Source organism: Lycium barbarum, chromosome 7 (assembly GCF_019175385.1).
Source record: "Lycium barbarum isolate Lr01 chromosome 7, ASM1917538v2, whole genome shotgun sequence".
Classification (NCBI taxonomy): Eukaryota; Viridiplantae; Streptophyta; class Magnoliopsida; order Solanales; family Solanaceae; genus Lycium; species Lycium barbarum.
Window position 1 is genome coordinate 88034927 of NC_083343.1, and position 14634 is coordinate 88049560.

Genomic DNA, 14634 nt, shown 5'->3' on the forward strand with positions numbered 1-14634 from the left:
TCATTTATCACTTATGGAAATATCGTATACCTCGTTCCCTTCATTAGTGTTACACCTCGGAAATTTTTTCGTACTTGTGTGATGAGTAGAACTATGAAGGGCTTGAGTGAATGATGTTTTATTAAGTGGGGAATAGCTAATTAAGAATTTTTGGAAATAAGAAAGTCGCGGAAAATTTTCAGTCCAGTGGTCGTATATGGCACTATACGACCCGTAAAGTGATTTACGGACCGTATAGTGCAATCGTCTTTTAGCTTGCCAAAAATATCAAGTTCTGCCAAGTGTTGAATATGGTTAAATACGACCCAGTTTACGGCCCGTAAACTGGTTTACGGACCGTAAACCAGGTCGTAAAATGCCATGTTCCTCAGCCAAAACTTTCTGTTTTTGAAATGATTAAATACGGCCATGGAGGACGGTCCGTATATGGTGGTTTACGACCACTGTTCATCCCGACAAGAATTCATTAAAGATTAGATTTTGGGATTATTAAGAGGGACTTAAGCCCATTTCACGTCATTTTTCATCCAAACACTTCAAGAAAACTCTAGAGTGTTCTTCAACACTTCAACTCTAAGAATATCAAGAAATTCAAGGGAACCTAAGATCACAACACTAAATTCTTGAAAATAAGTGTAAGAACACATCAAAGGATCTTCTAAGTCAAGAAATTCCCAAGAAGGTGGAACTAGGGTTTTGGTCTAAGTAAAGAATTGCAACTCGAGACTTGTTCAACCACCATCCAAGGTAAGTTTCATGATTATTCCATGTTTTTTGAAGTATTGGAAAGCTTAGACACTGGAAATGTAGAAGAACATAGAAATGGGTCATTATTGAGTGAATAGTGACATAAATGAATGATATTGGAATTGAACTATGAATATTGAAGTGTTATGAGTACAAATACGTTATAAATGATGTTTATATCATGAAACAGGCATTAAATGCATGAAAACGCAAAGACGAGTCATATGGTTAAATATGGGGGAAATTGGAGGAAAATGGTGGATTTTACTAAACGCACGTAAATGACGATTGTCGATTTTGATATTGCGAATTATATTATGAATATTGGGAATTGATATAGAACGTGAGAAAAGTAGTATGAGCAAAGGAGACGCTGCCCAACGTTTCCTAGAATTAGCGATGCGTTCTTATAGTTAGTTTACTAATGTTGATACGAATTTTCTTATGAAGGTAACAACGTGATATCGACGGAGAACAAGTGAACGATATCTTAGCTAAACGACCAAGGTATGTGAGGCTAGTCCTTATTTCTAATGGCATGAATCTTTTAGCTTGAATCCCTATTCCTTTCATGAGTTCTTACATTCTAAGAAGTTAAAAGCTTATACCTATGAATGTCTATATGAGATAAGTTATACGATATGATGACAGTAGAATGATGATGATGTTATTCCTTGCCTACACTCACCTTATGTACTAGTTCTTTCAAGGTGAGGTAGAATGTCCATAATGGTTCCATAATGTAACCGGGGGATCACGACCTTACGTCACCCCGATAGAGTAAAGTTGATCATGGGCCTTATACACGCATTATGATAAGATAAGTATTTTATGATAAGCATATTACTATGAGTATTTACATTAAGCATGTCATGAGCATTTCACACCGTGCCTAGTTGGCCGGGCAGACACCGCTTCGGCGGGCGGCGATACGGATACACCACGACCTACGGGCGTGGGCAGACACCACTAGTGGGCGGCATGAGATGGTACCCCGGACGCGGGAGGCCTGGACGCGGGCTAATATTATTGATTATCACACCGTTCCGACATGGACGGGCAGCTTGCATATGATGCATACATGTTATGATGATGAGTTTGAGTAAGATAGCATGCATTACTTCATTTATGATTATCAGTCAGATCCAGATGTCTCATGTTGATGTTATTCCCATATTATTGATGTCTCCTTTCATTATGTATGCCTCTCATACTCGGTACAATATTCGTACTGACGTCCTTTCTTCGGACGCTGTGTTCATGCCCACAGGTAGACAGGGAGGAGAGCTTGGCCCAGGTCCTCAGTAGCTGTCAGCTGATAGATAGCACTCCATTGTTCGGAGGTGCTTATGGCTATTCCTTTGATGTACATTCATATATGCATATTTTGGGCATGACGGAGTCTTGTTCTGTCTATGTATTCATTATGTTAGTAGAGGCTCGTAGATACGCAGTGTGGGTTAGATGGTCTCACAAAAATGCTATTATTGTATATTTTATTTTGAAGGCCAAGAGGCAATGTATATAAGTATTTATATTTTATTTAGAATATGATTTCTCATGCTATTTTTATACTAATTTGGTAAGAGACCATTGAGTGAGTAATATAAGTAGTAGAGTGAGCGGTGCTCGGTAACTAGCTCCGGGTACCCGTCGCGGCCCCTAGTCGGGTCGTGGCAAAAGTGGTATCAGAGCAGTTCGTCCTAGGAAGTGTCTACAAGCCGTGTTTACTAGAGTCTTGTTTATGGTGTGTTGCGCGCCACGCTAATAAACAAGAGGCTACAGGGCATTTAGGAAAATGACCATCTTTCTTTTTACTAGATCGTGCGATAAAGCCATGCATAGGATTTTATCCTTCCCTAAACGTGCGTTGTGATTTCAGAATGCCGCCGAAAGGAAAAGTTACAGCTGCCCAGAAAGGCAAAGCTACGACGAAGAAGCGGGCAGAAAGGGAGCCTCGGGCGGAGGTAGAGGAAATTGAATTGCAAAGTGAGGCCACGCCCAATGTAGAAGAGCAGGGAGGAGCCTCAGCTCCGATTCCTCCACCGGGTGCTTCGAGTCAACAAGTGTCCGAGGCCATACATTTATTGACACAGTTGGTTGCCACTCAGGCACAACGAAAGAATGCGGGCCCAAGTGATCGTTCGGCTAGTACAAGAGCCCATGATTTCCTTACTCTAAACCCTCCAGAATTTTTCGGGTCGAAGCCAGATGAGGACCCACAAGGTTTTATCGACGAGATGTTGCGGACGCTGAGACTTATGCATGCTTCTGAGACCGAATCCGTGGAGTTGGCCTCATATAGACTTCGCGACGTAGCAGTACTATGGTATAAAAATTGGGTGATATCAAGGGGAGAGAACGCACCACCTCCCGTTTGGCAAGAATTTGTGGATGCCTTTATTCGTCATTACTTGCCACCTGAAGTCCGCCGAGCTAGAGCGGACAGGTTCTTGAATTTGAAACAGGGAAGCATTAGTGCCCGAGAGTATAGTATGCAATTCAACTCATTGGCCCGGTATGCTCCGACTATGGTGCCTGACATGGGAGACCGAGTCTATAGATTTGTGAGTGGTTTAGGACCACACTTGTTCAGAGATTCTCTGACAGCCTCTTTGCAGGACGGGATGGATATTTCCCGCATACAGGCCCATGCTCAGAACCTCGAGAAACGACAACGACAGCAGAGAAGTGATCGTGATGGTGACAGAAGACAAGGTAAGAAGGATAGATCTATGGGGGAGAGCAGTGAGTACCGAGGGGGACCGAAACAGACGCATTCTAGGCACTCAGGTCAGACAGTGACCAGTGCACCTCCCAGATTCTCGGACAGGAGATTTGACCGTTCTTTTCAGTCAGGCCAGGGGCAGAGTTCGAGGGCTTCAGATTCGCAGTCTAGGGGAGACTTTAGCCAGAGGAGACCTCCAGTACCGCGGTGTAGCCAGTGCGGTAAATTGCATTCTGGACAGTGTCGTCAGGGTTCAGATGCTTGTTATGCTTGCGGGCAGGTTGGTCATATGATGAGAGACTGCCCCTCCGTGAGAGATAGAGCGGGGACTCAGCCCACAGGTTCAGCAGCGGGTTCTTCGTCAGCTCGCCCGATAGCACAGACTCCTCAGAATACAGTAGGCAGAGGTAGAGGGGGAGCATCCACTTCAGGTGCTGTTCAGCCCCGTGTATATGCCTTAGTTGGGCGATAGGATCTTGAGTTTTCCCCAGATGTTGTCACAGGTACCTTGACTATATTTTCCCGTGACGTATATGCTCTGATTGATCCGGGTTCTACCTTCTCATATATTACTCCGTATATCGCTGATTGTGTTGGGGTGAGACCCGAGCCGATTAAACCTTTCGAGGTATTCACTCCGGTTGGTGATCCCGTAATAGCGAGACAAGTATATAAGGACTGTGTAGTCATTATATGTGATCGCCAGACGACAGCGGACACTACAAGAAAAAGGCTTATCAGCGACCAACATTTAGCGACGAGTTAAAAATCTAGTCCCTAAAAGCATACTTATAAGGACCATATTTTTTGCTAGTCCTCAACTCACTAAATTTTAACGAAGGAAGTGAAAATGTTCCCTAATATGATCAATAACTGGTCCCTAGTGCCAAAAAATCAAGCGGGACTAAGCACCAACATAAAATTTGGCTCCTAGAAAGAATAAATAAATAATGGGTTCTTTAGTTTTAAAACACAACTCCATCTCCCAAAATCCCTTAACCTAAAATTCCTAAACCTAACTTCATCAAGAAAACTATTACGTCAAAGAACAATTACGCATCGCATATCTGAACTTCGATTTCCTGGAGTTTGTGGATGCTAGGTGATTTTTGTCCGAACCTAATTCCAAAACTCTCCCTTATGTTTGGTATTCAAATTCCCCTTTTTTCATATTATCTTTTTTATGAATACCCATTTCGATTGCAATTTCAATTTTCATTACCTTTGATTTCGTTCCATTTTCAATCAAAATTTGAGTTTTTCTTGCCAGATTTTAGCATCTGGGTTTTGTTTTATCTTTATTTTCTGAAAGGGCCTTTGCTTAATAGATTCTTGGACTACAACTGTTTGGTATTATAATTCCCTTTCTTCCATATTTTCTTTTTCTTTAATACCCATTTCATTTTGAATTTCAATACCCTTTGATTGCGTTTCATTTGGAATTGTAAACTTTTTTTTTCCTGTTCTTAGCATCTGGATTTTGTTTTATTTTGATCTTTTGAAATGGGTTTTGGTTAATACAGTAGATAAACCAGAAAAATCGATTCTTGGTCTGGGATTTTGAAATGTGCTTTGCTTAATACAGTAGATAAACAAGAAAAATCGATTCTTGGTCTGAGATTTTGAAATGTGCTTTGCTTAATACAGTAGATAAACCAGAAAAAATAGATTCTTGGACTGGGATTTTGGAATTGTAATTTTTTTCTTCAGTTTTTAGCATTTGTGTTTTGTTTGATTTTAATCTTTTGAAATGGGTTTTGCTTAATACAATAGATAAACCAGAAAACAGATTCTTGGTCTAGAATTTTGGGGCTTTGCGCCTAGCTGTGTTTGCTAATTTTTGGGTCATTTTGTAGTTTTGAAGCTATTCTTCAATGGTGATTGGAAGTTAAGTATCAACCAGGTATGTATTTGACCACATGTTCTTTACTCTATCTTGTTTTCTTGGACGATGTTAATATGCAGAAGGAAATTGAAGATTTTTATGAATATTTACTCATTTCTTGCAAATAAACTGTCCAAATGGATTTGAAGACTCATAAAGCTTTGTTTCATGATTCCCATGCCATTAAGGTTCCTGTCTTCCTCTTTTAATTTGGGTATGCTAAGTGTTTGTTTGTACTCTATGATTGTGTTGTCTTGAAGATATTCTTCGTAAACTTCGAGTTTTGATTTGAAATATGTTTGTGGTAGAATATTGATAAAGGTAGCTATGAACTTGCTTGTTATCGCACTGGAGAAGAACTGTATGTCCCTTGCTTCATTGTATTGCAGGTGAAAATCCTAGTAGGAAGTGTTTCTTTTGGATGAAATTTGCCTTTACCTCTGGTAGTTGATTTGTGAAGTCATGAGTTTTTTGAAGTTACTTTAAGTTAAGATCGTAGCAAATTTAAGTGAGGCTCTTCGTCAAGCCTCAAACGCGTCTTTACGATTACTTTATCTTACTAGGCTACAACTGAGGAATGTCACTACAATCTATATTATACATGAACTCTCTAACTTAAAAGTTAAATTACGTAAATACCCCTCCTAAAAACCTAACTAACCTACTTATTAAAAAAAATTCTAACACAAAGAAACAACATAATAACAAAGTTGTATAGTCACGTCTTTGCACATCCACAGTATGCACTTGGCAAAGATTTGCACTGCTTAGTTATCTCTTTTCTCAATTGCTCTCTTTTATGTATTTGATGCCAGAATTTCAACACTTCCACTATTTTTCCCCTTAGATCATTTGCGATATTTATAGGCGTGTAAGTTCACTTCTGTCTATTTACCAAAAAAATATTATCCACTGAAATATCTTATGACTCACAAATTATGCTATCCAATTCAAAATATTTGATGTTTCAATCTCTAAAATTTTGTCCAAACTAATTGACGTTTCAAAAAACTAGGAAGGTATTTAATTTATTTTCACAAATTTACCCTAAACACATTACACTCCTAAGAAGAAAACAAATCATAGTATTTTAATCAAAAGTTCTTTTAATATTTTGGGGTAACTGAATTTCTTAATCAATATACCGAAGCCTGAAACATCAATTATTTTGGACCAGAAGGAGTAGAAGTTATGGATTCTGGTGGTTTCTTTAGGAATTCTTCCATTATAGTTTGTTTTGAGATTTCTTGTTGTTATGTTAAAGCGAAGAGAGGTTTTTTCATGTGAAATATCTTTTCGGCTTCACTACTTTATTTTTGCCTTTTATAATCTTGTTTGTATTTCTCTACCAAAATAAATCATCAACTATTAGTGACAAATTTTTGTTAACCAAATTACATGTTACCAATTAATGATGATGAACCAAACCATATGATTTAATTTCTTGATGGCCAAATGAGATGAATAGATCATGTCGTACAGATTATGAATCGAGTGCATGCTTCTCAATGTTTTTTTGTACAATTTCTTTTGTGGCGTGATTTGATTCTTCCACGGTGAAAATTTAAAATGATATACAGTAAACTACGAAAAAGAAACCTCTTATCCTCTCTTGTGTGTAAAGTGAGTATTCTTCTTCTGGTTACTTTTTCTATAGTTATGGAACTGTAGAATTTGCTCTGTATTGGATGGTAACCTCTGCTCACAATGACTATATGTGCGCACAGGCTGAGTCCTCAATTGATTTTCATTGAAATATATGTATATGATTGTATTTTTCTTGAGTAAGATTTATAGATATGGTTCTAGTCCAATGCTTTCACATTTAAAATTTTGCAACTAACCTTATACTAATGACTGAAATAAGAAGAATTGTTATTCTGTTATTTATAAATTCAATAACTTAGTCTCATTATCTGGTAATCTGTTAACTTCGATAAATCTAGGTTTTTGTGGTTAATAGTAGATCTTTCGGTAACAAAGAAACTTCACTTTCAAATACTCCTAAATAAGAGTGCTATAACATGTTTAACAAGTTATAGTATATTATCGTTTCCACACTAATCTCAAGACAGCAGGTATTAAAATCCTATTTCTAAAAGAGTATTCATAGGGCTCTACGAAGGTAAATTTTCTATAGAAACAAGTCGAGGATTACGTACTACTGGTATATTTGCCAAACTGCTAGATTAGAGAAAGTTTTGTCGAATAAGCTTGTAGATCACCTCTATTGATAGACTTAATAGATACCATTGGCCATAAAGCTATTCTTATTTTTCTCTTGAAAATACTATGATCTATAGGCATAATTTGCATAATAATATCGGTGGTGGGAGAGGACAAGGATGGGTAATTTGTATGTAGAAGTTCAGAATCAAGGAAATTAAAAATTTCTATTTCTTCAAGATTTGCATGCAGTGCAGATACTTTATAAAAAAAAATGAAAATTTTGTGCAAAGACCAAAAGCTAAAATATCATAAATTGTTAGGTGTTCCCAGGTAGTTTAGAACCACCTCATGCACATATTTCATAGTGACTTAATGATAAACAAAGTAGCATGAAAGTATAATAGAGAAGTAGTGTAATAGAACGAAATCTGTTATTCTGGTTCCCTATTTCATAAAAGGTTCTTGAATATCTACGTATTAGATGTTAGAAAACATTGGATGAAGGTTAAGTATTTGATGTCAACTACTTAAATGAATCACACCAGGGATCATAACAGTCGATATCTCACAATGGGGTGGTTTTCTAAAAAGGTTTAGAAATTTGATAACACAGGCATACAAAATTTGTTATGTCATCAAAATAAGGAGGGAGATACTGCTTCGTATATTGCTGCAGAGAATTGCCACTGGTTATTGCTGCTGAGAATTGCCACTGGTTGATTGTTATAAAATTACCTCCACAGCTTGATTAGGTTGATGATAATGAGATTTTTGTATCTGACATTTATTTTTCCTTTTTTCAGTTAGCATAACTTCTTGCTCTATAATTTCACCTTATAGCTTGAACAGTTTTTGTGTTAGATAAGTAAATTATGTAATTTCCTTTTCTTTCTCTGGGCATGCAGAAGCAGAAGCATCTAGCCATAATTTAGATGAATTGTCCAAGAGAGTTTATTTCTTCAGAAACGGCAAGTCCATTGAATCTAAACTCATATGAGGTTGGCACTTTTTATTTGCATTATATATTCTTTCAAAAGTTAATAATTTGATTACTATATTACTGGTACATGGTGATGAGAAGTAGCATAACTTAGAGATATTCACCAAAATACAACTAACAATTTCATTATGTGATTCGAAAGTGACTACAAGAGAAAATGAAGAGACTAAATAAATTGTATTATTAGTTGTACAATTAGTGTTATTCTAGTGGATTTATGTAATGCCATTGTGTTTTTAAGTTAATGTGCCTGAAGGCAGTGAAGGGTCATGGAGTTTTGAATATATGTATGGCTGGGGATAAATTGAAATATATGAAGCTACCTTTGTCTAACATCGTATTTGGATTGGCATCTTCATTTTAACATATTCGTCGGTAAAAATTATGTTGTCTTTCCTTTAATTTGTGGTTTGACAGCTAGAGTAGATTGAACTTAAAACTTCCCATTATCGTTCTTCTTCTTCTTTGTAGTTGTGTATAGATTCTCCCTTTTGAGGATTTGTTTTTCCATTTTTTTCCACATGTATTCATGGTTTAGAATGTGCGCACTCACCTTTTTATGACATATTGGTTTTGTTACAAACTGAGGTTCATCTGTTTGAATCAGCTCCATCTTAGTTTAAAATTAAAAGAATAAGGTATACCCAAGAATGTTTAGCATTTATATATAAGGTGATTGCTCAAGAATAACCAGCTCTAGAAGTTGTAATTGCAATCTATTTGTCAAGAGATGTGTTTTTAGGGGAAAGTTATTAGTGAATTCATAGGCTAATCGATAAAATGTTACATCTTTCCTCAGTAGATATCATACTCTTACCTTAACGTTAGGTCTAGCGTATCCGATTTGTATATGCTTTGTTAGCATATGTTTTCATGTTGTGTGTTGGAATTGATACTATAGTATAAACTGGTTAGGGATTTTTTTTTGGTCTTCTTTATGTTAATAGCCCTTTACTCTTTTTGAAGAGAGTACACAAAACCAAGTTGCTGCTACTTCTCAAATCTTGAGTATTAGTAAAAGCTTATCAGTGTCATGTGATACATTAGACAACACTGTATTTGTTAAAAGACCCAAAGAAGAAAAAAACTATGGTTGCAGAGAGATAAAAAAAAGATTCTTCTACATCTTCTTGGTGCTACTGTAATTTCTTCTGTTTACTGTTGCCACTCCCAGGATTCTGTTTCTTCAGATCAATTTATCTTCCTATTTTGTCTTCTGAATGCTCTCTAGAATGTTTGGGATATCACTTTTGTGATTCTTTTGAAGTGAAAAATTGTGTTGTATGGAATTAAAGAACTTGTTGAATGTGCATTTCATTAGACTTGTTATATTATGAACATAGACTCATTGAGAGAGGATCTTTAAAAACAAAAAAGAACCAGCAAAAACAGTAAGAGTTTTACAATAAAACAAGGCATAACTGAAAACCAAGCCTCTTAAGGCCACTATCTACGTATGATGGGTGATTGATTCTTCTTGAACATGCACAATGTAGAATGGTTGTCTATTATCTGAAGACAATATGCGTAAGCAAGTAAGAAACTGATACTGGGATGGTACATTATTGATGTCACTGCATCCTACCCTTTTTAGTCTCTAAAAGAGAAGTGCTTGTAAATTTCTCCACGGTACTTTGTTATTCTTGAATTTCTTGATACGTCAAAGTTTCTGATTGATTCGTGATTAGCTTCGGTAATTGTCAGGAAAGGGTCAGCCTTAATGCGATTTTGCTATAATTTTGACATAATTCAACATTCGCTGGTAGTACTTTGAAATATGAACCTTTACAAAGTATAGGAACCCCTACACCAGTTCTCTTGTTTTCCAAGCCTTGGTAAGTTTTGAAATTTTATATTATAATGATGGTGATTAACTTGCTATTTTTATGCACTTACAGTTCTCAAGGACATGCAAATCCTTAAGATAAAGTTCCTTCATTATGCTCCATTTTCTTGAAGAGATAATTCCTTCATTTTGAAACAGGTACTTTTGAGTCTGCTGGTTTCTTCATAAATTCACGTTACCTCTGCACATTATCTAGTGTTACTTATTTCAACATGGAAGCTAAAATATCACGAGGATGGAAGCTGCTTCTTGAATCAATGAAGCTTATTTCTAAACTAATCTTCTACTTATTAGGAGGTTTTTACAATTACGTGCAAAAGTAAGCATTACTAGCACAGTACCAGCATATTTTTGTCCAAGTAGATGGTAGAGTAATTAGGAACTGAATCTAGAATGCACTCATATTTTTTATGAATTGAAATTTTGTGTGATTTGGTTGTGCACATATTTCTTTTTTCTGAACAAATTTTATTTTATACATGTTACAGGATTTGGAGTTTAGTTTACAAGTCAAGATGCAATTCTAAAGATTTCAAACAAGTTGGCAAATTTGTTATCGTTTTTCTATGACTGTTAGACAAAACATTATTACTACAGACGTTAGCCTTTGTTGGCTAATGAGTTGTGCAAATAGTATTGTGACTTATATATTTTTTGTAAACAATGGTATTAGTGAGATGTTAATTCGTGTTTCTAATTAATATTAGTGATAATTTTGTTTATATGCATTTAATTATCTGTATTCCAAATTGTATAATATCTTAAATGAACATGACAATAAAAGAGCATGCATTATTAAGCTGCCACATTTTAGGACCAGCAATTGCTTTAATTTTTGGGGACCATATCATTTGCTGCAAAGGACCTTTAAAGACCAGTTGAGCTTGTCCCTGAATAGTTTAAGCATCAATTGATCTATGTGTTTAGGGACCACAAATATGGTCCTTAAATAGTGTAGTAGGGGCCAGAATTTTACTGGTCGCAAAAACCCTTTAAGGACCAGATATTAAATCTCGTCGCTATAGACCTTTAGCGGCGGAGCCTATAGCGACAGGTGGCGACCAACTTTTTCCTGTCGCCATTGACTTTTAGGGACCAGAATATGACTTTTTGGGACCATTTTTCTCGTCCCTAATAGGCATTTTTCTTGTAGTGGGATTTGATTGAACTTGAGATGATAGATTTCGATGTAATTATGGGTATGGACTGGTTGGCATCGTGCTATGCTAATGTTTGTTGCCGGACAAAGGTAGTTCGATTCCAATTTCCGGGAGAGCCCATACTTGAGTGGAAGGGTAATACAGCTTCCCCAAAGGGTAGGTTTATTTCCTACCTTAAGGCGAGAAAGATGATAGACAAAGGTTATATTTGTCATCTAGTTCGGGTTCATGACACGGAAGCGGAAGTGCCAACTTTCCAGTCTGTCCCGGTAGTGAATGAATTGCCAGATGTATTTCCCGATGAGTTACCAGGCCTTCCTCCAGAAAGGGAGATTGATTTCGCCATTGATGTATTACCAAACACCGAGCCTATCTCTATTCCTCCTTATCGAATGGCTCCAGCAGAGTTGAAGGAGCTAAAGGCACAGCTAAAAGATTTACTTGAGAAGGGGTTTATAAGGCCTAGTTCTTCGCCGTGGGGAGCACCAGTCCTGTTCGTAAAGAAGAAAGACGGATCTCTACGAATGTGCATCGACTACAGGCAGTTGAACAAGGTGACAATAAAGAATAAATACCCTCTTCCCAGAATCGACGATTTGTTTGATCAATTACAGGGCGCTAAATGGTTCTCCAAAATAGATCTGAGATCGGGTTATCATCAGGTGAGAATTAGGGAAACAGATATTCCCAAGACTGCCTTCAGGACAAGATATGGTCACTACGAGTTTCGAGTAATGTCGTTTGGGTTGACAAATGCCCCGGCAGTGTTTATGAATTTAATGAACAATGTGTTCAGGCCATTCTTGGACCTCTTCGTGATAGTATTTATCGACGATATTTTGGTGTACTCTCGCACAGAGTCAGAACATGCAGATCATCTAAGGATTGTTCTTGGCGTTCTTCGAGATCGAGAATTGTACGCAAAGTTTTCAAAGTGCGAGTTTTGGCTTAATTCTGTTGCATTCCTAGGTCATGTTATTTCAGATGATGGTATCCGAGTCGACACTCAGAAAATAGAAGCTGTGAAGACTTGGCCAAGGCCTACGACACCCACGGAAGTTCGTAGTTTCCTTGGGTTAGCAGGATATTATAGAAGATTTGTAGAGGGCTTCTCATCTATTTCAGCCCCATTGACAAAGTTAACCCAGAAGTCGGCTAAATTCCCGTGGAGTGATGCCTGTGAGCGTAGCTTCCAAGAGTTGAAAAAAAGGGTGACCTCAGCGCCAGTGCTAACACTTCCAGAAGGATCAGATGGCTATGTAGTATATTGTGACGCCTCCGGTGTGGGATTAGGATGTGTATTGATGCAGAATGGGAAAGTTATTGCATATGCTTCGAGACAGTTGCGAAAACATGAACAGAATTATCCCACTCATGATCTTGAGCTAGCTGCGGTCATTCATGCATTGAAAATATAGAGACACTATTTATATGGTGTGCACGTGGACATCTATACGAATCACAAAAGCCTTCAATATATTTTCAAACAGAAGGAGTTGAACCTGCGGCAAAGGCGAAGGTTAGAATTACTGAAGGATTACGATGTGAAAATTCTATATCATCCAGGGAAGGCGAATGTAGTAGCAGATGCACTTCGCCGCCGATCGATGGGTAGTTCATGTGGAGTTCCTTCGGAAAAGCGAGAAATGGTTCGTGAGGTCCATCGGTTAGCATGTCTCGGCGTACGGCCAATTGATTCAGGAGATGCAAGTATTAGCATCAATGACCCCACAGTTTCATCATTGAATCTAGAAGTGAAGGAACGGCAATATGAAGATCCTCAGTTAAGCCACTATCGAGATCTATCTCAGGAAAAGGAAAAGCCTCCATTTGAAGTTTCCATCGAAGGGGTTCTTAGATATCGAGGCCGGCTATGTGTACCGAATGTGGCAAACTTGCGCCAACGGATTTTAGAGGAAGCACATTCTTCCCGGTATTCTATTCATCCAGGTGCAACCAAGATGTACCACGATCTCAAATTGATATATTGGTGGGATGGCATCAAGCGAGACATAGCAGAATTTGTAGCACAGTGCCCAAATTGCCAGCAAGTGAAGGCTGAGCAACAAAAACCAGGAGGCTTATTCCAAGCAATTGAGATTCCTACGTGGAAATGGGAAGAAACTAATATGGATTTTGTGGTAGGATTACCCCGTACGCGAGGGAAGTATGATTCTATATGGGTGATCGTGGATAGACTCACGAAAGCAACTCATTTTCTCCCCGTTAGAACCACATATTCAGCCGAAGATTATGCTAAATTGTATCTCAAGGAGATTGCACGACTTCACCGTGTTCCTTTGGCCATTATCACAGACAGAGGGGCCCAGTTCACAGCCAAGTTCTGGAAGTCCTTTCAAGAAGGTCTAGGTACTCAAGTTAAGCTCAGCACGGCGTTTCATCCGCAGACCGACGGACAAGCCGAGCGTACTATTCAGACCTTGGAAGAAATGCTACGAGTCTGTGTGCTGGACTTTGGTGGTAGTTGGGATGAGCATTTGCCTCTTATTGAATTTTCCTATAATAACAGCTATCAATCCAATATTCAAATGGCTCCATACGAGGCCTTATATGGAAGAAAATGCAGATCTCCAATTGGATGGTTTGAAACCGGAGAAGTACAATTGATAGGCCCCGACTTGATCCAACAAGCAGTTGAAAAGGTTGAAGTGATTCGAGACCGACTGTTAACAGCTCAAAATCGCCAAAAGTCTTATGCAGATAATCGCCGACGATACTTGGAATTTCAAGTGGGCGATTGGGTGTTCCTGAAGGTATCGCCGATGAAGGGAGTGATAGGATTTGGCAAGAAGGGAAAGCTAAGTGCTAGATATATCGGACCCTACCAAATCATTCGCAAAGTGAGTCGAGTAGCCTATGAATTGGACTTGCCTTCAGAGCTCGAATCCGTGCATCCAGTATTCCACGTTTCGATGCTCCGCAAGTGTATTTGAGACCCAACAAGAATAGTTCCGGTTGATGATGCGCAAGTAACAGAGAAGCTAACATACGAGGAAATGCCCATTGCCATTTTGGATAGACAAGTACGAAGGCTTCGGAATAAAGAGGTTGCTTCAGTCAAAGTTCTATGGCGGAACA

General features: G+C 38.1%; 1 long non-coding RNA gene across 1 annotated transcript; it reads left to right on the forward strand.

The window, feature by feature from the left end:
* The first annotated feature begins 4433 nt into the window (after window positions 1–4433).
* LOC132602317 (uncharacterized) lies at window positions 4434–11047 on the forward strand. The gene is made up of 5 exons (XR_009567730.1): window positions 4434–4622; window positions 5332–5378; window positions 8435–8527; window positions 10428–10513; window positions 10864–11047. It is a non-coding gene; the product is annotated as an uncharacterized LOC132602317 (long non-coding RNA).
* Window positions 11048–14634: the final 3587 nt, after the last annotated feature.